The sequence below is a fragment of the Myxine glutinosa genome, unplaced genomic scaffold, assembly GCF_964187855.1.
Source record: "Myxine glutinosa unplaced genomic scaffold, kmMyxGlut1.1 SCAFFOLD_153, whole genome shotgun sequence".
NCBI classification, from domain to species: domain Eukaryota; kingdom Metazoa; phylum Chordata; class Myxini; order Myxiniformes; family Myxinidae; genus Myxine; species Myxine glutinosa.
Window position 1 is genome coordinate 172,501 of NW_027616365.1, and position 23,092 is coordinate 195,592.

Consider the following 23,092-nt stretch of genomic DNA (forward strand, 5'->3'; position numbering starts at 1 on the left):
TTTCGCACTTGTGTTAGTGTTGAAAAACCACTTTTCGCAATTGTGTTAGTGTTGAAAAACCACTTTTCGCACTTGTGTTGGTGCAGGAAACCACTTTTGCACTTGTATTAGTGTGGAAAAAACACTTTTCGCACTTGTGTTAGTGTTGAAAAACCACTTTTTGCACTTGTGTTAGTGTTGAAAATCCACTTTTCGCACTTGTGTTGGTGCAGGAAACCACTTTTGCACTTGTATTAGTGTGGAAAAACACTTTTCGCACTTGTGTTAGTGTTGAAAAACCACTTTTCGCACTTGTGTTGGTGCAGGAAACCACTTTTGCACTTGTATTAGTGTGGACAAACACTTTTCGCACTTGTGTTAGTGTTGAAAAACCACTTTTTGCACTTGTGTTAGTATTGAAAAACCACTTTTCGCACTTGTGTTAGTGTTGAAAATCCACTTTTCGCACTTGTGTTGGTGCAGGAAACCACTTTTGCACTTGTATTAGTGTGGAAAAACACTTTTCGCACTTGTATTAGTGTGGAAAAAACACTTTTCGCACTTGTGTTAGTGTTGAAAAACCACTTTTCGCACTTGTGTTGGTGCAGGTAACCACTTTTGCACTTGTATTAGTGTGGAAAAAAATACTTTTCGCACTTGTGTTAGTGTTGAAAAACCACTTTCCGCACTTGTGTTAGTGTTGAAAAACCACTTTTCGCACTTGTGTTAGTGTTGAAAAATCACTTTTCACACTTGTGTTGGTGCAGGAAACCACTTTTCGCACTTGTGTTAGTGTTGAAAAACCACTTTTTGCGCTTGTGTTAGTGTTGAAAAACCACTTTTTGCAATTGTGTTAGTGCAGGAAACCACTTTTGCAGTTGTATTAGTGTGGAAAAAACACTTTTCGCACTTGTGTTAGTGTTGAAAAACCACTTTTCGCTCTTGTGTTAGTGTTGAAAAACCACTTTTCGCACTTGTGTTAGTGTTGAAAAACCACTTTTCGCACTTGTGTTAGTGTTGAAAAACCACTTTCCGCACTTGTGTTAGTGTTGAAAAACCACTTTTCGCACTTGTGTTAGTGTTGAAAAAACACTTTTCGCACTTGTGTTCGTGCAGGCATCCACTTTTCGCACTTGTGTTAGTGTTGAAAAACCACTTTTTGCACTTGTGTTAGTGTTGAAAAACCACTTTTCGCACTTGTGTTGGTGCAGGAAACCACTTTTGCCTTTGTATTAGTGGGAAAAAAACACTTTTTGCAGTTGTGATAGTGTTGAAAAACCACTTTTCGCACTTGTGTTAGTGTTGAAAAACCACTTTTCGCACTTGTGTTAGTGTTGAAAAATCACTTTTCACACTTGTGTTGGTGCAGGAAACCACTTTTCGCACTTGTGTTAGTGTTGAAAAACCACTTTTTGCACTTGTGTTAGTGTTGAAAAACCACTTTTCGCACTTGTGTTGGTGCAGGAAACCACTTTTGCCTTTGTATTAGTGGGAAAAAAACACTTTTTGCAGTTGTGATAGTGTTGAAAAACCACTTTTCGCACTTGTGTTAGTGTTGAAAAACCACTTTTCGCACTTGTGTTAGTGTTGAAAAACCACTTTTTGCAATTGTGTTAGTGCAGGAAACCACTTTTGCAGTTGTATTAGTGTGGAAAAAACACTTTTCGCACTTGTGTTAGTGTTGAAAAACCACTTTTCGCTCTTGTGTTAGTGTTGAAAAACCACTTTTCGCACTTGTGTTAGTGTTGAAAAACCACTTTTCGCACTTGTGTTGGTGCAGGAAACCACTTTTGCCTTTGTATTAGTGGGAAAAAAACACTTTTTGCAGTTGTGATAGTGTTGAAAAACCACTTTTCGCACTTGTGTTAGTGTTGAAAAACCACTTTCCGCACTTGTGTTAGTGTTGAAAAACCACTTTTCGCACTTGTGTTAGTGTTGAAAAATCACTTTTCACACTTGTGTTGGTGCAGGAAACCACTTTTCGCACTTGTGTTAGTGTTGAAAAACCACTTTTCGCACTTGTGTTAGTGTTGAAAAACCACTTTTCGCACTTGTGTTAGTGTTGAAAAACCACTTTTCGCACTTGTGTTAGTGTTGAAAAACCACTTTTCGCACTTGTGTTGGTGCAGGTAACCACTTTTGCACTTGTATTAGTGTGGAAAAAAATACTTTTCGCACTTGTGTTAGTGTTGAAAAACCACTTTTCGCACTTGTGTTGGTGCAGGAAACCACTTTTGCACTTGTATTAGTGTGGACAAACACTTTTCGCACTTGTGTTAGTGTTGAAAAACCACTTTTTGCACTTGTGTTAGTATTGAAAAACCACTTTTCGCACTTGTGTTAGTGTTGAAAAACCACTTTTCGCACTTGTGTTAGTGTTGAAAAACCACTTTTCGCACTTGTGTTGGTGCAGGAAACCACTTTTGCACTTGTATTAGTGTGGAAAAAACACTTTTCGCAGTTGTGTTAGTGTTGAAAAACCACTATTCACACTTGTGTTAGTGTTGAAAAACCACTTTTCACACTTGTGTTGGTGCACGAAACCACTTTTCGCACTTGTGTTAGTGTTGAAAAACCACTTTTTGCACTTGTGTTAGTGTTGAAAAACCACTTTTCGCACTTGTGTTGGTGCAGGAAACCACTTTTGCACTTGTATTAGTGTGGAAAAACACTTTTCGCACTTGTGTTAGTGTTGAAAAACCACTTTTCGCACTTGTGTTGGTGCAGGAAACCACTTTTGCACTTGTATTAGTGTGGACAAACACTTTTCGCACTTGTGTTAGTGTTGAAAAACCACTTTTTGCACTTGTGTTAGTATTGAAAAACCACTTTTCGCACTTGTGTTAGTGTTGAAAAACCACTTTTCGCACTTGTGTTAGTGTTGAAAAACCACTTTTCGCACTTGTGTTGGTGCAGGTAACCACTTTTGCACTTGTATTAGTGTGGAAAAAAATACTTTTCGCACTTGTGTTAGTGTTGAAAAACCACTTTCCGCACTTGTGTTAGTGTTGAAAAACCACTTTTCGCACTTGTGTTAGTGTTGAAAAATCACTTTTCACACTTGTGTTGGTGCAGGAAACCACTTTTCGCACTTGTGTTAGTGTTGAAAAACCACTTTTTGCACTTGTGTTAGTGTTGAAAAACCACTTTTCGCACTTGTGTTGGTGCAGAAAACCACTTTTGCCTTTGTATTAGTGGGAAAAAAACACTTTTTGCAGTTGTGATAGTGTTGAAAAACCACTTTTCGCACTTGTGTTAGTGTTGAAAAACCACTTTTCGCACTTGTGTTAGTGTTGAAAAACCACTTTTTGCAATTGTGTTAGTGCAGGAAACCACTTTTGCAGTTGTATTAGTGTGGAAAAAACACTTTTCGCACTTGTGTTAGTGTTGAAAAACCACTTTTCGCTCTTGTGTTAGTGTTGAAAAACCACTTTTCGCACTTGTGTTAGTGTTGAAAAACCACTTTTCGCACTTGTGTTAGTGTTGAAAAACCACTTTTCGCACTTGTGTTAGTGTTGAAAAACCACTTTTCGCAATTGTGTTAGTGCAGGAAACCACTTTTGCAGTTGTATTAGTGTGGACAAAACACTTTTCGCACTTGTGTTAGTGTTGAAAAACCACTTTTCGCACTTGTGTTATTGTTGAAAAACCACTTTTCGCACTTGTGTTAGTGTTGAAAAACCACTTTTCGCACTTGTGTTGGTGCAGGAAACCACTTTTGCACTTGTATTAGTGTGGAAAAAACACTTTTCGCACTTGTGTTAGTGTTGAAAGACCACTTTTCGCACTTGTGTTAGTGTTGAAAAACCACTTTTCGCACTTGTGTTAGTGTTGAAAAACCACTTTTCGTACTTGTGTTGGTGCAGGAAACCACTTTTGCACTTGTATTTGTGTGGAAAAAACACTTTTCACACTTGTGTTAGTGTTGAAAAACCACTTTTCGCACTTGTGTTAGTGTGGAAAAAACACTATTGCACTTGTGATAGTGTTAAAAAACCACTTTTCGCACTTGTGTTAGTGTTGAAAAACCACTTTTCGCACTTGTGTTAGTGTTGAAAAACCACTTTTCGCACTTGTGTTGGTGCAGGAAACCACTTTTGCACTTGTATTAGTGTGGAAAAAATACTTTTCGCACTTGTGTTAGTGTTGAAAAACCACTTTTCGCAATTGTGTTAGTGTTGAAAAACCACTTTTCGCACTTGTGTTGGTGCAGGAAACCACTTTTGCACTTGTATTAGTGTGGAAAAAACACTTTTCGCACTTGTGTTAGTGTTGAAAAACCACTTTTTGCACTTGTGTTAGTGTTGAAAATCCACTTTTCGCACTTGTGTTGGTGCAGGAAACCACTTTTGCACTTGTATTAGTGTGGAAAAACACTTTTCGCACTTGTGTTAGTGTTGAAAAACCACTTTTCGCACTTGTGTTGGTGCAGGAAACCACTTTTGCACTTGTATTAGTGTGGACAAACACTTTTCGCACTTGTGTTAGTGTTGAAAAACCACTTTTTGCACTTGTGTTAGTATTGAAAAACCACTTTTCGCACTTGTGTTAGTGTTGAAAATCCACTTTTCGCACTTGTGTTGGTGCAGGAAACCACTTTTGCACTTGTATTAGTGTGGAAAAACACTTTTCGCACTTGTATTAGTGTGGAAAAAACACTTTTCGCACTTGTGTTAGTGTTGAAAGACCACTTTTCGCACTTGTGTTAGTGTTGAAAAACCACTTTTCGCACTTGTGTTGGTGCAGGAAACCACTTTTGCACTTGTATTTGTGTGGAAAAAACACTTTTCACACTTGTGTTAGTGTTGAAAAACCACTTTTCGCACTTGTGTTAGTGTGGAAAAAACACTATTGCACTTGTGATAGTGTTAAAAAACCACTTTTCGCACTTGTGTTAGTGTTGAAAAACCACTTTTCGCACTTGTGTTGGTGCAGGAAACCACTTTTGCACTTGTATTAGTGTGGAAAAAATACTTTTCGCACTTGTGTTAGTGTTGAAAAACCACTTTTCGCAATTGTGTTAGTGTTGAAAAACCACTTTTCGCACTTGTGTTGGTGCAGGAAACCACTTTTGCACTTGTATTAGTGTGGAAAAAACACTTTTCGCACTTGTGTTAGTGTTGAAAAACCACTTTTTGCACTTGTGTTAGTGTTGAAAATCCACTTTTCGCACTTGTGTTGGTGCAGGAAACCACTTTTGCACTTGTATTAGTGTGGAAAAACACTTTTCGCACTTGTGTTAGTGTTGAAAAACCACTTTTCGCACTTGTGTTGGTGCAGGAAACCACTTTTGCACTTGTATTAGTGTGGACAAACACTTTTCGCACTTGTGTTAGTGTTGAAAAACCACTTTTTGCACTTGTGTTAGTATTGAAAAACCACTTTTCGCACTTGTGTTAGTGTTGAAAATCCACTTTTCGCACTTGTGTTGGTGCAGGAAACCACTTTTGCACTTGTATTAGTGTGGAAAAACACTTTTCGCACTTGTATTAGTGTGGAAAAATCACTTTTCACACTTGTGTTAGTGTTGAAAAACCACTTTTTGCACTTGTGTTAGTGTTGAAAAACCACTTTTCGCACTTGTGTTGGTGCAGGAAACCACTTTTGCCTTTGTATTAGTGGGAAAAAAACACTTTTTGCAGTTGTGATAGTGTTGAAAAACCACTTTTCGCACTTGTGTTAGTGTTGAAAAACCACTTTTCGCACTTGTGTTAGTGTTGAAAAATCACTTTTCACACTTGTGTTGGTGCAGGAAACCACTTTTCGCACTTGTGTTAGTGTTGAAAAACCACTTTTTGCACTTGTGTTAGTGTTGAAAAACCACTTTTCGCACTTGTGTTGGTGCAGGAAACCACTTTTGCCTTTGTATTAGTGGGAAAAAAACACTTTTTGCAGTTGTGATAGTGTTGAAAAACCACTTTTCGCACTTGTGTTAGTGTTGAAAAACCACTTTTCGCACTTGTGTTAGTGTTGAAAAACCACTTTTTGCAATTGTGTTAGTGCAGGAAACCACTTTTGCAGTTGTATTAGTGTGGAAAAAACACTTTTCGCACTTGTGTTAGTGTTGAAAAACCACTTTTCGCTCTTGTGTTAGTGTTGAAAAACCACTTTTCGCACTTGTGTTAGTGTTGAAAAACCACTTTTCGCACTTGTGTTGGTGCAGGAAACCACTTTTGCACTTGTATTAGTGTGGAAAAACCACTTTTCGCACTTGTGTTAGTGTTGAAAAACCACTTTTCGCACTTGTGTTGGTGCAGGAAACCACTTTTGCCTTTGTATTAGTGGGAAAAAAACACTTTTTGCAGTTGTGATAGTGTTGAAAAACCACTTTTCGCACTTGTGTTAGTGTTGAAAAACCACTTTCCGCACTTGTGTTAGTGTTGAAAAACCACTTTTCGCACTTGTGTTAGTGTTGAAAAATCACTTTTCACACTTGTGTTGGTGCAGGAAACCACTTTTCGCACTTGTGTTAGTGTTGAAAAACCACTTTTCGCACTTGTGTTAGTGTTGAAAAACCACTTTTCGCACTTGTGTTAGTGTTGAAAAACCACTTTTCGCACTTGTGTTAGTGTTGAAAAACCACTTTTCGCACTTGTGTTGGTGCAGGTAACCACTTTTGCACTTGTATTAGTGTGGAAAAAAATACTTTTCGCACTTGTGTTAGTGTTGAAAAACCACTTTTCGCACTTGTGTTGGTGCAGGAAACCACTTTTGCACTTGTATTAGTGTGGACAAACACTTTTCGCACTTGTGTTAGTGTTGAAAAACCACTTTTTGCACTTGTGTTAGTATTGAAAAACCACTTTTCGCACTTGTGTTAGTGTTGAAAAACCACTTTTCGCACTTGTGTTAGTGTTGAAAAACCACTTTTCGCACTTGTGTTGGTGCAGGAAACCACTTTTGCACTTGTATTAGTGTGGAAAAAACACTTTTCGCAGTTGTGTTAGTGTTGAAAAACCACTATTCACACTTGTGTTAGTGTTGAAAAACCACTTTTCACACTTGTGTTGGTGCACGAAACCACTTTTCGCACTTGTGTTAGTGTTGAAAAACCACTTTTTGCACTTGTGTTAGTGTTGAAAAACCACTTTTCGCACTTGTGTTAGTGTTGAAAAACCACTTTTCGCACTTGTGTTAGTGTTGAAAAACCACTTTTCGCAATTGTGTTAGTGCAGGAAACCACTTTTGCAGTTGTATTAGTGTGGAAAAAACACTTTTCGCACTTGTGTTAGTGTTGAAAAACCACTTTTCGCACTTGTGTTATTGTTGAAAAACCACTTTTCGCACTTGTGTTAGTGTTGAAAAACCACTTTTCGCACTTGTGTTGGTGCAGGAAACCACTTTTGCACTTGTATTAGTGTGGAAAAAACACTTTTCGCACTTGTGTTAGTGTTGAAAGACCACTTTTCGCACTTGTGTTAGTGTTGAAAAACCACTTTTTGCACTTGTGTTAGTGTTGAAAAACCACTTTTCGTACTTGTGTTGGTGCAGGAAACCACTTTTGCACTTGTATTTGTGTGGAAAAAACACTTTTCACACTTGTGTTAGTGTTGAAAAACCACTTTTCGCACTTGTGTTAGTGTGGAAAAAACACTATTGCACTTGTGATAGTGTTAAAAAACCACTTTTCGCACTTGTGTTAGTGTTGAAAAACCACTTTTCGCACTTGTGTTAGTGTTGAAAAACCACTTTTCGCACTTGTGTTGGTGCAGGAAACCACTTTTGCACTTGTATTAGTGTGGAAAAAATACTTTTCGCACTTGTGTTAGTGTTGAAAAACCACTTTTCGCAATTGTGTTAGTGTTGAAAAACCACTTTTCGCACTTGTGTTGGTGCAGGAAACCACTTTTGCACTTGTATTAGTGTGGAAAAAACACTTTTCGCACTTGTGTTAGTGTTGAAAAACCACTTTTTGCACTTGTGTTAGTGTTGAAAATCCACTTTTCGCACTTGTGTTGGTGCAGGAAACCACTTTTGCACTTGTATTAGTGTGGAAAAACACTTTTCGCACTTGTGTTAGTGTTGAAAAACCACTTTTCGCACTTGTGTTGGTGCAGGAAACCACTTTTGCACTTGTATTAGTGTGGACAAACACTTTTCGCACTTGTGTTAGTGTTGAAAAACCACTTTTTGCACTTGTGTTAGTATTGAAAAACCACTTTTCGCACTTGTGTTAGTGTTGAAAATCCACTTTTCGCACTTGTGTTGGTGCAGGAAACCACTTTTGCACTTGTATTAGTGTGGAAAAACACTTTTCGCACTTGTATTAGTGTGGAAAAAACACTTTTCGCACTTGTGTTAGTGTTGAAAGACCACTTTTCGCACTTGTGTTAGTGTTGAAAAACCACTTTTCGCACTTGTGTTGGTGCAGGAAACCACTTTTGCACTTGTATTTGTGTGGAAAAAACACTTTTCACACTTGTGTTAGTGTTGAAAAACCACTTTTCGCACTTGTGTTAGTGTGGAAAAAACACTATTGCACTTGTGATAGTGTTAAAAAACCACTTTTCGCACTTGTGTTAGTGTTGAAAAACCACTTTTCGCACTTGTGTTAGTGTTGAAAAACCACTTTTCGCACTTGTGTTGGTGCAGGAAACCACTTTTGCACTTGTATTAGTGTGGAAAAAATACTTTTCGCACTTGTGTTAGTGTTGAAAAACCACTTTTCGCAATTGTGTTAGTGTTGAAAAACCACTTTTCGCACTTGTGTTGGTGCAGGAAACCACTTTTGCACTTGTATTAGTGTGGAAAAAACACTTTTCGCACTTGTGTTAGTGTTGAAAAACCACTTTTTGCACTTGTGTTAGTGTTGAAAATCCACTTTTCGCACTTGTGTTGGTGCAGGAAACCACTTTTGCACTTGTATTAGTGTGGAAAAACACTTTTCGCACTTGTGTTAGTGTTGAAAAACCACTTTTCGCACTTGTGTTGGTGCAGGAAACCACTTTTGCACTTGTATTAGTGTGGACAAACACTTTTCGCACTTGTGTTAGTGTTGAAAAACCACTTTTTGCACTTGTGTTAGTATTGAAAAACCACTTTTCGCACTTGTGTTAGTGTTGAAAATCCACTTTTCGCACTTGTGTTGGTGCAGGAAACCACTTTTGCACTTGTATTAGTGTGGAAAAACACTTTTCGCACTTGTATTAGTGTGGAAAAATCACTTTTCACACTTGTGTTAGTGTTGAAAAACCACTTTTTGCACTTGTGTTAGTGTTGAAAAACCACTTTTCGCACTTGTGTTGGTGCAGGAAACCACTTTTGCCTTTGTATTAGTGGGAAAAAAACACTTTTTGCAGTTGTGATAGTGTTGAAAAACCACTTTTCGCACTTGTGTTAGTGTTGAAAAACCACTTTTCGCACTTGTGTTAGTGTTGAAAAATCACTTTTCACTCTTGTGTTGGTGCAGGAAACCACTTTTCGCACTTGTGTTAGTGTTGAAAAACCACTTTTTGCACTTGTGTTAGTGTTGAAAAACCACTTTTCGCACTTGTGTTGGTGCAGGAAACCACTTTTGCCTTTGTATTAGTGGGAAAAAAACACTTTTTGCAGTTGTGATAGTGTTGAAAAACCACTTTTCGCACTTGTGTTAGTGTTGAAAAACCACTTTTCGCACTTGTGTTAGTGTTGAAAAACCACTTTTTGCAATTGTGTTAGTGCAGGAAACCACTTTTGCAGTTGTATTAGTGTGGAAAAAACACTTTTCGCACTTGTGTTAGTGTTGAAAAACCACTTTTCGCTCTTGTGTTAGTGTTGAAAAACCACTTTTCGCACTTGTGTTAGTGTTGAAAAACCACTTTTCGCACTTGTGTTGGTGCAGGAAACCACTTTTGCACTTGTATTAGTGTGGAAAAACCACTTTTCGCACTTGTGTTAGTGTTGAAAAACCACTTTTCGCACTTGTGTTGGTGCAGGAAACCACTTTTGCCTTTGTATTAGTGGGAAAAAAACACTTTTTGCAGTTGTGATAGTGTTGAAAAACCACTTTTCGCACTTGTGTTAGTGTTGAAAAACCACTTTCCGCACTTGTGTTAGTGTTGAAAAACCACTTTTCGCACTTGTGTTAGTGTTGAAAAATCACTTTTCACACTTGTGTTGGTGCAGGAAACCACTTTTCGCACTTGTGTTAGTGTTGAAAAACCACTTTTCGCACTTGTGTTAGTGTTGAAAAACCACTTTTCGCACTTGTGTTAGTGTTGAAAAACCACTTTTCGCACTTGTGTTAGTGTTGAAAAACCACTTTTCGCACTTGTGTTGGTGCAGGTAACCACTTTTGCACTTGTATTAGTGTGGAAAAAAATACTTTTCGCACTTGTGTTAGTGTTGAAAAACCACTTTCCGCACTTGTGTTAGTGTTGAAAAACCACTTTTCGCACTTGTGTTAGTGTTGAAAAATCACTTTTCACACTTGTGTTGGTGCAGGAAACCACTTTTCGCACTTGTGTTAGTGTTGAAAAACCACTTTTTGCGCTTGTGTTAGTGTTGAAAAACCACTTTTCGCACTTGTGTTGGTGCAGGAAACCACTTTTGCCTTTGTATTAGTGGGAAAAAAACACTTTTTGCAGTTGTGATAGTGTTGAAAAACCACTTTTCGCACTTGTGTTAGTGTTGAAAAACCACTTTTCGCACTTGTGTTAGTGTTGAAAAACCACTTTTTGCAATTGTGTTAGTGCAGGAAACCACTTTTGCAGTTGTATTAGTGTGGAAAAAACACTTTTCGCACTTGTGTTAGTGTTGAAAAACCACTTTTCGCTCTTGTGTTAGTGTTGAAAAACCACTTTTCGCACTTGTGTTAGTGTTGAAAAACCACTTTTCGCACTTGTGTTAGTGTTGAAAAACCACTTTCCGCACTTGTGTTAGTGTTGAAAAACCACTTTTCGCACTTGTGTTAGTGTTGAAAAAACACTTTTCGCACTTGTGTTCGTGCAGGCATCCACTTTTCGCACTTGTGTTAGTGTTGAAAAACCACTTTTTGCACTTGTGTTAGTGTTGAAAAACCACTTTTCGCACTTGTGTTGGTGCAGGAAACCACTTTTGCCTTTGTATTAGTGGGAAAAAAACACTTTTTGCAGTTGTGATAGTGTTGAAAAACCACTTTTCGCACTTGTGTTAGTGTTGAAAAACCACTTTTCGCACTTGTGTTAGTGTTGAAAAATCACTTTTCACACTTGTGTTGGTGCAGGAAACCACTTTTCGCACTTGTGTTAGTGTTGAAAAACCACTTTTTGCACTTGTGTTAGTGTTGAAAAACCACTTTTCGCACTTGTGTTGGTGCAGGAAACCACTTTTGCCTTTGTATTAGTGGGAAAAAAACACTTTTTGCAGTTGTGATAGTGTTGAAAAACCACTTTTCGCACTTGTGTTAGTGTTGAAAAACCACTTTTCGCACTTGTGTTAGTGTTGAAAAACCACTTTTTGCAATTGTGTTAGTGCAGGAAACCACTTTTGCAGTTGTATTAGTGTGGAAAAAACACTTTTCGCACTTGTGTTAGTGTTGAAAAACCACTTTTCGCTCTTGTGTTAGTGTTGAAAAACCACTTTTCGCACTTGTGTTAGTGTTGAAAAACCACTTTTCGCACTTGTGTTGGTGCAGGAAACCACTTTTGCACTTGTATTAGTGTGGAAAAACCACTTTTCGCACTTGTGTTAGTGTTGAAAAACCACTTTTCGCACTTGTGTTAGTGTTGAAAAACCACTTTTTGCAATTGTGTTAGTGCAGGAAACCACTTTTGCAGTTGTATTAGTGTGGAAAAAACACTTTTCGCACTTGTGTTAGTGTTGAAAAACCACTTTTCGCTCTTGTGTTAGTGTTGAAAAACCACTTTTCGCACTTGTGTTAGTGTTGAAAAACCACTTTTCGCACTTGTGTTGGTGCAGGAAACCACTTTTGCCTTTGTATTAGTGGGAAAAAAACACTTTTTGCAGTTGTGATAGTGTTGAAAAACCACTTTTCGCACTTGTGTTAGTGTTGAAAAACCACTTTCCGCACTTGTGTTAGTGTTGAAAAACCACTTTTCGCACTTGTGTTAGTGTTGAAAAATCACTTTTCACACTTGTGTTGGTGCAGGAAACCACTTTTCGCACTTGTGTTAGTGTTGAAAAACCACTTTTCGCACTTGTGTTGGTGCAGGAAACCACTTTTGCACTTGTATTAGTGTGGACAAACACTTTTCGCACTTGTGTTAGTGTTGAAAAACCACTTTTTGCACTTGTGTTAGTATTGAAAAACCACTTTTCGCACTTGTGTTAGTGTTGAAAAACCACTTTTCGCACTTGTGTTAGTGTTGAAAAACCACTTTTCGCACTTGTGTTGGTGCAGGAAACCACTTTTGCACTTGTATTAGTGTGGAAAAAACACTTTTCGCAGTTGTGTTAGTGTTGAAAAACCACTATTCACACTTGTGTTAGTGTTGAAAAACCACTTTTCACACTTGTGTTGGTGCACGAAACCACTTTTCGCACTTGTGTTAGTGTTGAAAAACCACTTTTTGCACTTGTGTTAGTGTTGAAAAACCACTTTTCGCACTTGTGTTGGTGCAGGAAACCACTTTTGCACTTGTATTAGTGTGGAAAAACACTTTTCGCACTTGTGTTAGTGTTGAAAAACCACTTTTCGCACTTGTGTTGGTGCAGGAAACCACTTTTGCACTTGTATTAGTGTGGACAAACACTTTTCGCACTTGTGTTAGTGTTGAAAAACCACTTTTTGCACTTGTGTTAGTATTGAAAAACCACTTTTCGCACTTGTGTTAGTGTTGAAAAACCACTTTTCGCACTTGTGTTAGTGTTGAAAAACCACTTTTCGCACTTGTGTTGGTGCAGGTAACCACTTTTGCACTTGTATTAGTGTGGAAAAAAATACTTTTCGCACTTGTGTTAGTGTTGAAAAACCACTTTCCGCACTTGTGTTAGTGTTGAAAAACCACTTTTCGCACTTGTGTTAGTGTTGAAAAATCACTTTTCACACTTGTGTTGGTGCAGGAAACCACTTTTCGCACTTGTGTTAGTGTTGAAAAACCACTTTTTGCACTTGTGTTAGTGTTGAAAAACCACTTTTCGCACTTGTGTTGGTGCAGGAAACCACTTTTGCCTTTGTATTAGTGGGAAAAAAACACTTTTTGCAGTTGTGATAGTGTTGAAAAACCACTTTTCGCACTTGTGTTAGTGTTGAAAAACCACTTTTCGCACTTGTGTTAGTGTTGAAAAACCACTTTTTGCAATTGTGTTAGTGCAGGAAACCACTTTTGCAGTTGTATTAGTGTGGAAAAAACACTTTTCGCACTTGTGTTAGTGTTGAAAAACCACTTTTCGCTCTTGTGTTAGTGTTGAAAAACCACTTTTCGCACTTGTGTTAGTGTTGAAAAACCACTTTTCGCACTTGTGTTAGTGTTGAAAAACCACTTTTCGCACTTGTGTTAGTGTTGAAAAACCACTTTTCGCAATTGTGTTAGTGCAGGAAACCACTTTTGCAGTTGTATTAGTGTGGACAAAACACTTTTCGCACTTGTGTTAGTGTTGAAAAACCACTTTTCGCACTTGTGTTATTGTTGAAAAACCACTTTTCGCACTTGTGTTAGTGTTGAAAAACCACTTTTCGCACTTGTGTTGGTGCAGGAAACCACTTTTGCACTTGTATTAGTGTGGAAAAAACACTTTTCGCACTTGTGTTAGTGTTGAAAGACCACTTTTCGCACTTGTGTTAGTGTTGAAAAACCACTTTTCGCACTTGTGTTAGTGTTGAAAAACCACTTTTCGTACTTGTGTTGGTGCAGGAAACCACTTTTGCACTTGTTTTTGTGTGGAAAAAACACTTTTCACACTTGTGTTAGTGTTGAAAAACCACTTTTCGCACTTGTGTTAGTGTGGAAAAAACACTATTGCACTTGTGATAGTGTTAAAAAACCACTTTTCGCACTTGTGTTAGTGTTGAAAAACCACTTTTCGCACTTGTGTTAGTGTTGAAAAACCACTTTTCGCACTTGTGTTGGTGCAGGAAACCACTTTTGCACTTGTATTAGTGTGGAAAAAATACTTTTCGCACTTGTGTTAGTGTTGAAAAACCACTTTTCGCAATTGTGTTAGTGTTGAAAAACCACTTTTCGCACTTGTGTTGGTGCAGGAAACCACTTTTGCACTTGTATTAGTGTGGAAAAAACACTTTTCGCACTTGTGTTAGTGTTGAAAAACCACTTTTTGCACTTGTGTTAGTGTTGAAAATCCACTTTTCGCACTTGTGTTGGTGCAGGAAACCACTTTTGCACTTGTATTAGTGTGGAAAAACACTTTTCGCACTTGTGTTAGTGTTGAAAAACCACTTTTCGCACTTGTGTTGGTGCAGGAAACCACTTTTGCACTTGTATTAGTGTGGACAAACACTTTTCGCACTTGTGTTAGTGTTGAAAAACCACTTTTTGCACTTGTGTTAGTATTGAAAAACCACTTTTCGCACTTGTGTTAGTGTTGAAAATCCACTTTTCGCACTTGTGTTGGTGCAGGAAACCACTTTTGCACTTGTATTAGTGTGGAAAAACACTTTTCGCACTTGTATTAGTGTGGAAAAAACACTTTTCGCACTTGTGTTAGTGTTGAAAGACCACTTTTCGCACTTGTGTTAGTGTTGAAAAACCACTTTTCGCACTTGTGTTGGTGCAGGAAACCACTTTTGCACTTGTATTTGTGTGGAAAAAACACTTTTCACACTTGTGTTAGTGTTGAAAAACCACTTTTCGCACTTGTGTTAGTGTGGAAAAAACACTATTGCACTTGTGATAGTGTTAAAAAACCACTTTTCGCACTTGTGTTAGTGTTGAAAAACCACTTTTCGCACTTGTGTTGGTGCAGGAAACCACTTTTGCACTTGTATTAGTGTGGAAAAAATACTTTTCGCACTTGTGTTAGTGTTGAAAAACCACTTTTCGCAATTGTGTTAGTGTTGAAAAACCACTTTTCGCACTTGTGTTGGTGCAGGAAACCACTTTTGCACTTGTATTAGTGTGGAAAAAACACTTTTCGCACTTGTGTTAGTGTTGAAAAACCACTTTTTGCACTTGTGTTAGTGTTGAAAATCCACTTTTCGCACTTGTGTTGGTGCAGGAAACCACTTTTGCACTTGTATTAGTGTGGAAAAACACTTTTCGCACTTGTGTTAGTGTTGAAAATCCACTTTTCGCACTTGTGTTGGTGCAGGAAACCACTTTTGCACTTGTATTAGTGTGGACAAACACTTTTCGCACTTGTGTTAGTGTTGAAAAACCACTTTTTGCACTTGTGTTAGTATTGAAAAACCACTTTTCGCACTTGTGTTAGTGTTGAAAATCCACTTTTCGCACTTGTGTTGGTGCAGGAAACCACTTTTGCACTTGTATTAGTGTGGAAAAACACTTTTCGCACTTGTATTAGTGTGGAAAAATCACTTTTCACACTTGTGTTAGTGTTGAAAAACCACTTTTTGCACTTGTGTTAGTGTTGAAAAACCACTTTTCGCACTTGTGTTGGTGCAGGAAACCACTTTTGCCTTTGTATTAGTGGGAAAAAAACACTTTTTGCAGTTGTGATAGTGTTGAAAAACCACTTTTCGCACTTGTGTTAGTGTTGAAAAACCACTTTTCGCACTTGTGTTAGTGTTGAAAAATCACTTTTCACACTTGTGTTGGTGCAGGAAACAACTTTTCGCACTTGTGTTAGTGTTGAAAAACCACTTTTTGCACTTGTGTTAGTGTTGAAAAACCACTTTTCGCACTTGTGTTGGTGCAGGAAACCACTTTTGCCTTTGTATTAGTGGGAAAAAAACACTTTTTGCAGTTGTGATAGTGTTGAAAAACCACTTTTCGCACTTGTGTTAGTGTTGAAAAACCACTTTTCGCACTTGTGTTAGTGTTGAAAAACCACTTTTTGCAATTGTGTTAGTGCAGGAAACCACTTTTGCAGTTGTATTAGTGTGGAAAAAACACTTTTCGCACTTGTGTTAGTGTTGAAAAACCACTTTTCGCTCTTGTGTTAGTGTTGAAAAACCACTTTTCGCACTTGTGTTAGTGTTGAAAAACCACTTTTCGCACTTGTGTTGGTGCAGGAAACCACTTTTGCACTTGTATTAGTGTGGAAAAACCACTTTTCGCACTTGTGTTAGTGTTGAAAAACCACTTTTCGCACTTGTGTTGGTGCAGGAAACCACTTTTGCCTTTGTATTAGTGGGAAAAAAACACTTTTTGCAGTTGTGATAGTGTTGAAAAACCACTTTTCGCACTTGTGTTAGTGTTGAAAAACCACTTTCCGCACTTGTGTTAGTGTTGAAAAACCACTTTTCGCACTTGTGTTAGTGTTGAAAAATCACTTTTCACACTTGTGTTGGTGCAGGAAACCACTTTTCGCACTTGTGTTAGTGTTGAAAAACCACTTTTCGCACTTGTGTTAGTGTTGAAAAACCACTTTTCGCACTTGTGTTAGTGTTGAAAAACCACTTTTCGCACTTGTGTTAGTGTTGAAAAACCACTTTTCGCACTTGTGTTGGTGCAGGTAACCACTTTTGCACTTGTATTAGTGTGGAAAAAAATACTTTTCGCACTTGTGTTAGTGTTGAAAAACCACTTTTCGCACTTGTGTTGGTGCAGGAAACCACTTTTGCACTTGTATTAGTGTGGACAAACACTTTTCGCACTTGTGTTAGTGTTGAAAAACCACTTTTTGCACTTGTGTTAGTATTGAAAAACCACTTTTCGCACTTGTGTTAGTGTTGAAAAACCACTTTTCGCACTTGTGTTAGTGTTGAAAAACCACTTTTCGCACTTGTGTTGGTGCAGGAAACCACTTTTGCACTTGTATTAGTGTGGAAAAAACACTTTTCGCAGTTGTGTTAGTGTTGAAAAACCACTATTCACACTTGTGTTAGTGTTGAAAAACCACTTTTCACACTTGTGTTGGTGCACGAAACCACTTTTCGCACTTGTGTTAGTGTTGAAAAACCACTTTTTGCACTTGTGTTAGTGTTGAAAAACCACTTTTCGCACTTGTGTTAGTGTTGAAAAACCACTTTTCGCACTTGTGTTAGTGTTGAAAAACCACTTTTCGCAATTGTGTTAGTGCAGGAAACCACTTTTGCAGTTGTATTAGTGTGGAAAAAACACTTTTCGCACTTGTGTTAGTGTTGAAAAACCACTTTTCGCACTTGTGTTATTGTTGAAAAACCACTTTTCGCACTTGTGTTAGTGTTGAAAAACCACTTTTCGCACTTGTGTTGGTGCAGGAAACCACTTTTGCACTTGTATTAGTGTGGAAAAAACACTTTTCGCACTTGTGTTAGTGTTGAAAGACCACTTTTCGCACTTGTGTTAGTGTTGAAAAACCACTTTTTGCACTTGTGTTAGTGTTGAAAAACCACTTTTCGTACTTGTGTTGGTGCAGGAAACCACTTTTGCACTTGTATTTGTGTGGAAAAAACACTTTTCACACTTGTGTTAGTGTTGAAAAACCACTTTTCGCACTTGTGTTAGTGTGGAAAAAACACTATTGCACTTGTGATAGTGTTAAAAAACCACTTTTCGCACTTGTGTTAGTGTTGAAAAACCACTTTTCGCACTTGTGTTAGTGTTGAAAAACCACTTTTCGCACTTGTGTTGGTGCAGGAAACCACTTTTGCACTTGTATTAGTGTGGAAAAAATACTTTTCGCACTTGTGTTAGTGTTGAAAAACCACTTTTCGCAATTGTGTTAGTGTTGAAAAACCACTTTTCGCACTTGTGTTGGTGCAGGAAACCACTTTTGCACTTGTATTAGTGTGGAAAAAACACTTTTCGCACTTGTGTTAGTGTTGAAAAACCACTTTTTGCACTTGTGTTAGTGTTGAAAATCCACTTTTCGCACTTGTGTTGGTGCAGGAAACCACTTTTGCACTTGTATTAGTGTGGAAAAACACTTTTCGCACTTGTGTTAGTGTTGAAAAACCACTTTTCGCACTTGTGTTGGTGCAGGAAACCACTTTTGCACTTGTATTAGTGTGGACAAACACTTTTCGCACTTGTGTTAGTGTTGAAAAACCACTTTTTGCACTTGTGTTAGTATTGAAAAACCACTTTTCGCACTTGTGTTAGTGTTGAAAATCCACTTTTCGCACTTGTGTTGGTGCAGGAAACCACTTTTGCACTTGTATTAGTGTGGAAAAACACTTTTCGCACTTGTATTAGTGTGGAAAAAACACTTTTCGCACTTGTGTTAGTGTTGAAAGACCACTTTTCGCACTTGTGTTAGTGTTGAAAAACCACTTTTCGCACTTGTGTTGGTGCAGGAAACCACTTTTGCACTTGTATTTGTGTGGAAAAAACACTTTTCACACTTGTGTTAGTGTTGAAAAACCACTTTTCGCACTTGTGTTAGTGTGGAAAAAACACTATTGCACTTGTGATAGTGTTAAAAAACCACTTTTCGCACTTGTGTTAGTGTTGAAAAACCACTTTTCGCACTTGTGTTAGTGTTGAAAAACCACTTTTCGCACTTGTGTTGGTGCAGGAAACCACTTTTGCACTTGTATTAGTGTGGAAAAAATACTTTTCGCACTTGTGTTAGTGTTGAAAAACCACTTTTCGCAATTGTGTTAGTGTTGAAAAACCACTTTTCGCACTTGTGTTGGTGCAGGAAACCACTTTTGCACTTGTATTAGTGTGGAAAAAACACTTTTCGCACTTGTGTTAGTGTTGAAAAACCACTTTTTGCACTTGTGTTAGTGTTGAAAATCCACTTTTCGCACTTGTGTTGGTGCAGGAAACCACTTTTGCACTTGTATTAGTGTGGAAAAACACTTTTCGCACTTGTGTTAGTGTTGAAAAACCACTTTTCGCACTTGTGTTGGTGCAGGAAACCACTTTTGCACTTGTATTAGTGTGGACAAACACTTTTCGCACTTGTGTTAGTGTTGAAAAACCACTTTTTGCACTTGTGTTAGTATTGAAAAACCACTTTTCGCACTTGTGTTAGTGTTGAAAATCCACTTTTCGCACTTGTGTTGGTGCAGGAAACCACTTTTGCACTTGTATTAGTGTGGAAAAACACTTTTCGCACTTGTATTAGTGTGGAAAAATCACTTTTCACACTTGTGTTAGTGTTGAAAAACCACTTTTTGCACTTGTGTTAGTGTTGAAAAACCACTTTTCGCACTTGTGTTGGTGCAGGAAACCACTTTTGCCTTTGTATTAGTGGGAAAAAAACACTTTTTGCAGTTGTGATAGTGTTGAAAAACCACTTTTCGCACTTGTGTTAGTGTTGAAAAACCACTTTTCGCACTTGTGTTAGTGTTGAAAAATCACTTTTCACACTTGTGTTGGTGCAGGAAACCACTTTTCGCACTTGTGTTAGTGTTGAAAAACCACTTTTTGCACTTGTGTTAGTGTTGAAAAACCACTTTTCGCACTTGTGTTGGTGCAGGAAACCACTTTTGCCTTTGTATTAGTGGGAAAAAAACACTTTTTGCAGTTGTGATAGTGTTGAAAAACCACTTTTCGCACTTGTGTTAGTGTTGAAAAACCACTTTTCGCACTTGTGTTAGTGTTGAAAAACCACTTTTTGCAATTGTGTTAGTGCAGGAAACCACTTTTGCAGTTGTATTAGTGTGGAAAAAACACTTTTCGCACTTGTGTTAGTGTTGAAAAACCACTTTTCGCTCTTGTGTTAGTGTTGAAAAACCACTTTTCGCACTTGTGTTAGTGTTGAAAAACCACTTTTCGCACTTGTGTTGGTGCAGGAAACCACTTTTGCACTTGTATTAGTGTGGAAAAACCACTTTTCGCACTTGTGTTAGTGTTGAAAAACCACTTTTCGCACTTGTGTTGGTGCAGGAAACCACTTTTGCCTTTGTATTAGTGGGAAAAAAACACTTTTTGCAGTTGTGATAGTGTTGAAAAACCACTTTTCGCACTTGTGTTAGTGTTGAAAAACCACTTTCCGCACTTGTGTTAGTGTTGAAAAACCACTTTTCGCACTTGTGTTAGTGTTGAAAAATCACTTTTCACACTTGTGTTGGTGCAGGAAACCACTTTTCGCACTTGTGTTAGTGTTGAAAAACCACTTTTCGCACTTGTGTTAGTGTTGAAAAACCACTTTTCGCACTTGTGTTAGTGTTGAAAAACCACTTTTCGCACTTGTGTTAGTGTTGAAAAACCACTTTTCGCACTTGTGTTGGTGCAGGTAACCACTTTTGCACTTGTATTAGTGTGGAAAAAAATACTTTTCGCACTTGTGTTAGTGTTGAAAAACCACTTTTCGCACTTGTGTTGGTGCAGGAAACCACTTTTGCACTTGTATTAGTGTGGACAAACACTTTTCGCACTTGTGTTAGTGTTGAAAAACCACTTTTTGCACTTGTGTTAGTATTGAAAAACCACTTTTCGCACTTGTGTTAGTGTTGAAAAACCACTTTTCGCACTTGTGTTAGTGTTGAAAAACCACTTTTCGCACTTGTGTTGGTGCAGGAAACCACTTTTGCACTTGTATTAGTGTGGAAAAAACACTTTTCGCAGTTGTGTTAGTGTTGAAAAACCACTATTCACACTTGTGTTAGTGTTGAAAAACCACTTTTCACACTTGTGTTGGTGCACGAAACCACTTTTCGCACTTGTGTTAGTGTTGAAAAACCACTTTTTGCACTTGTGTTAGTGTTGAAAAACCACTTTTCGCACTTGTGTTGGTGCAGGAAACCACTTTTGCACTTGTATTAGTGTGGAAAAACACTTTTCGCACTTGTGTTAGTGTTGAAAAACCACTTTTCGCACTTGTGTTGGTGCAGGAAACCACTTTTGCACTTGTATTAGTGTGGACAAACACTTTTTGCACTTGTGTTAGTGTTGAAAAACCACTTTTTGCACTTGTGTTAGTATTGAAAAACCACTTTTCGCACTTGTGTTAGTGTTGAAAAACCACTTTTCGCACTTGTGTTAGTGTTGAAAAACCACTTTTCGCACTTGTGTTGGTGCAGGTAACCACTTTTGCACTTGTATTAGTGTGGAAAAAAAATACTTTTCGCACTTGTGTTAGTGTTGAAAAACCACTTTCCGCACTTGTGTTAGTGTTGAAAAACCACTTTTCGCACTTGTGTTAGTGTTGAAAAATCACTTTTCACACTTGTGTTGGTGCAGGAAACCACTTTTCGCACTTGTGTTAGTGTTGAAAAACCACTTTTTGCACTTGTGTTAGTGTTGAAAAACCACTTTTCGCACTTGTGTTGGTGCAGGAAACCACTTTTGCCTTTGTATTAGTGGGAAAAAAACACTTTTTGCAGTTGTGATAGTGTTGAAAAACCACTTTTCGCACTTGTGTTAGTGTTGAAAAACCACTTTTCGCACTTGTGTTAGTGTTGAAAAACCACTTTTTGCAATTGTGTTAGTGCAGGAAACCACTTTTGCAGTTGTATTAGTGTGGAAAAAACACTTTTCGCACTTGTGTTAGTGTTGAAAAACCACTTTTCGCTCTTGTGTTAGTGTTGAAAAACCACTTTTCGCACTTGTGTTAGTGTTGAAAAACCACTTTTCGCACTTGTGTTAGTGTTGAAAAACCACTTTTCGCACTTGTGTTAGTGTTGAAAAACCACTTTTCGCAATTGTGTTAGTGCAGGAAACCACTTTTGCAGTTGTATTAGTGTGGAAAAAACACTTTTCGCACTTGTGTTAGTGTTGAAAAACCACTTTTCGCACTTGTGTTATTGTTGAAAAACCACTTTTCGCACTTGTGTTAGTGTTGAAAAACCACTTTTCGCACTTGTGTTGGTGCAGGAAACCACTTTTGCACTTGTATTAGTGTGGAAAAAACACTTTTCGCACTTGTGTTAGTGTTGAAAGACCACTTTTCGCACTTGTGTTAGTGTTGAAAAACCACTTTTCGCACTTGTGTTAGTGTTGAAAAACCACTTTTCGTACTTGTGTTGGTGCAGGAAACCACTTTTGCACTTGTATTTGTGTGGAAAAAACACTTTTCACACTTGTGTTAGTGTTGAAAAACCACTTTTCGCACTTGTGTTAGTGTGGAAAAAACACTATTGCACTTGTGATAGTGTTAAAAAACCACTTTTCGCACTTGTGTTAGTGTTGAAAAACCACTTTTCGCACTTGTGTTAGTGTTGAAAAACCACTTTTCGCACTTGTGTTGGTGCAGGAAACCACTTTTGCACTTGTATTAGTGTGGAAAAAATACTTTTCGCACTTGTGTTAGTGTTGAAAAACCACTTTTCGCAATTGTGTTAGTGTTGAAAAACCACTTTTCGCACTTGTGTTGGTGCAGGAAACCACTTTTGCACTTGTATTAGTGTGGAAAAAACACTATTCGCACTTGTGTTAGTGTTGAAAAACCACTTTTTGCACTTGTGTTGGTGCAGGAAACCACTTTTGCACTTGTATTAGTGTGGACAAACACTTTTCGCACTTGTGTTAGTGTTGAAAAACCACTTTTTGCACTTGTGTTAGTATTGAAAAACCACTTTTCGCACTTGTGTTAGTGTTGAAAATCCACTTTTCGCACTTGTGTTGGTGCAGGAAACCACTTTTGCACTTGTATTAGTGTGGAAAAACACTTTTCGCACTTGTATTAGTGTGGAAAAAACACTTTTCGCACTTGTGTTAGTGTTGAAAGACCACTTTTCGCACTTGTGTTAGTGTTGAAAAACCACTTTTCGCACTTGTGTTGGTGCAGGAAACCACTTTTGCACTTGTATTAGTGTGGAAAAACACTTTTCGCACTTGTGTTAGTGTTGAAAAACCACTTTTCGCACTTGTGTTGGTGCAGGAAACCACTTTTGCACTTGTATTAGTGTGGAAAAAACACTTTTCGCACTTGTGTTAGTGTTGAAAGACCACTTTTCGCACTTGTGTTAGTGTTGAAAAACCACTTTTCGCACTTGTGTTAGTGTTGAAAAACCACTTTTCGCACTTGTGTTAGTGTTGAAAAACCACTTTTCGCACTTGTCTTGGTGCAGGTAACCACTTTTGCACTTGTATTAGTGTGGAAAAAAATACTTTTCGCACTTGTGTTAGTGTTGAAAAACCACTTTCCGCACTTGTGTTAGTGTTGAAAAACCACTTTTCGCACTTGTGTTAGTGTTGAAAAATCACTTTTCACACTTGTGTTGGTGCAGGAAACCACT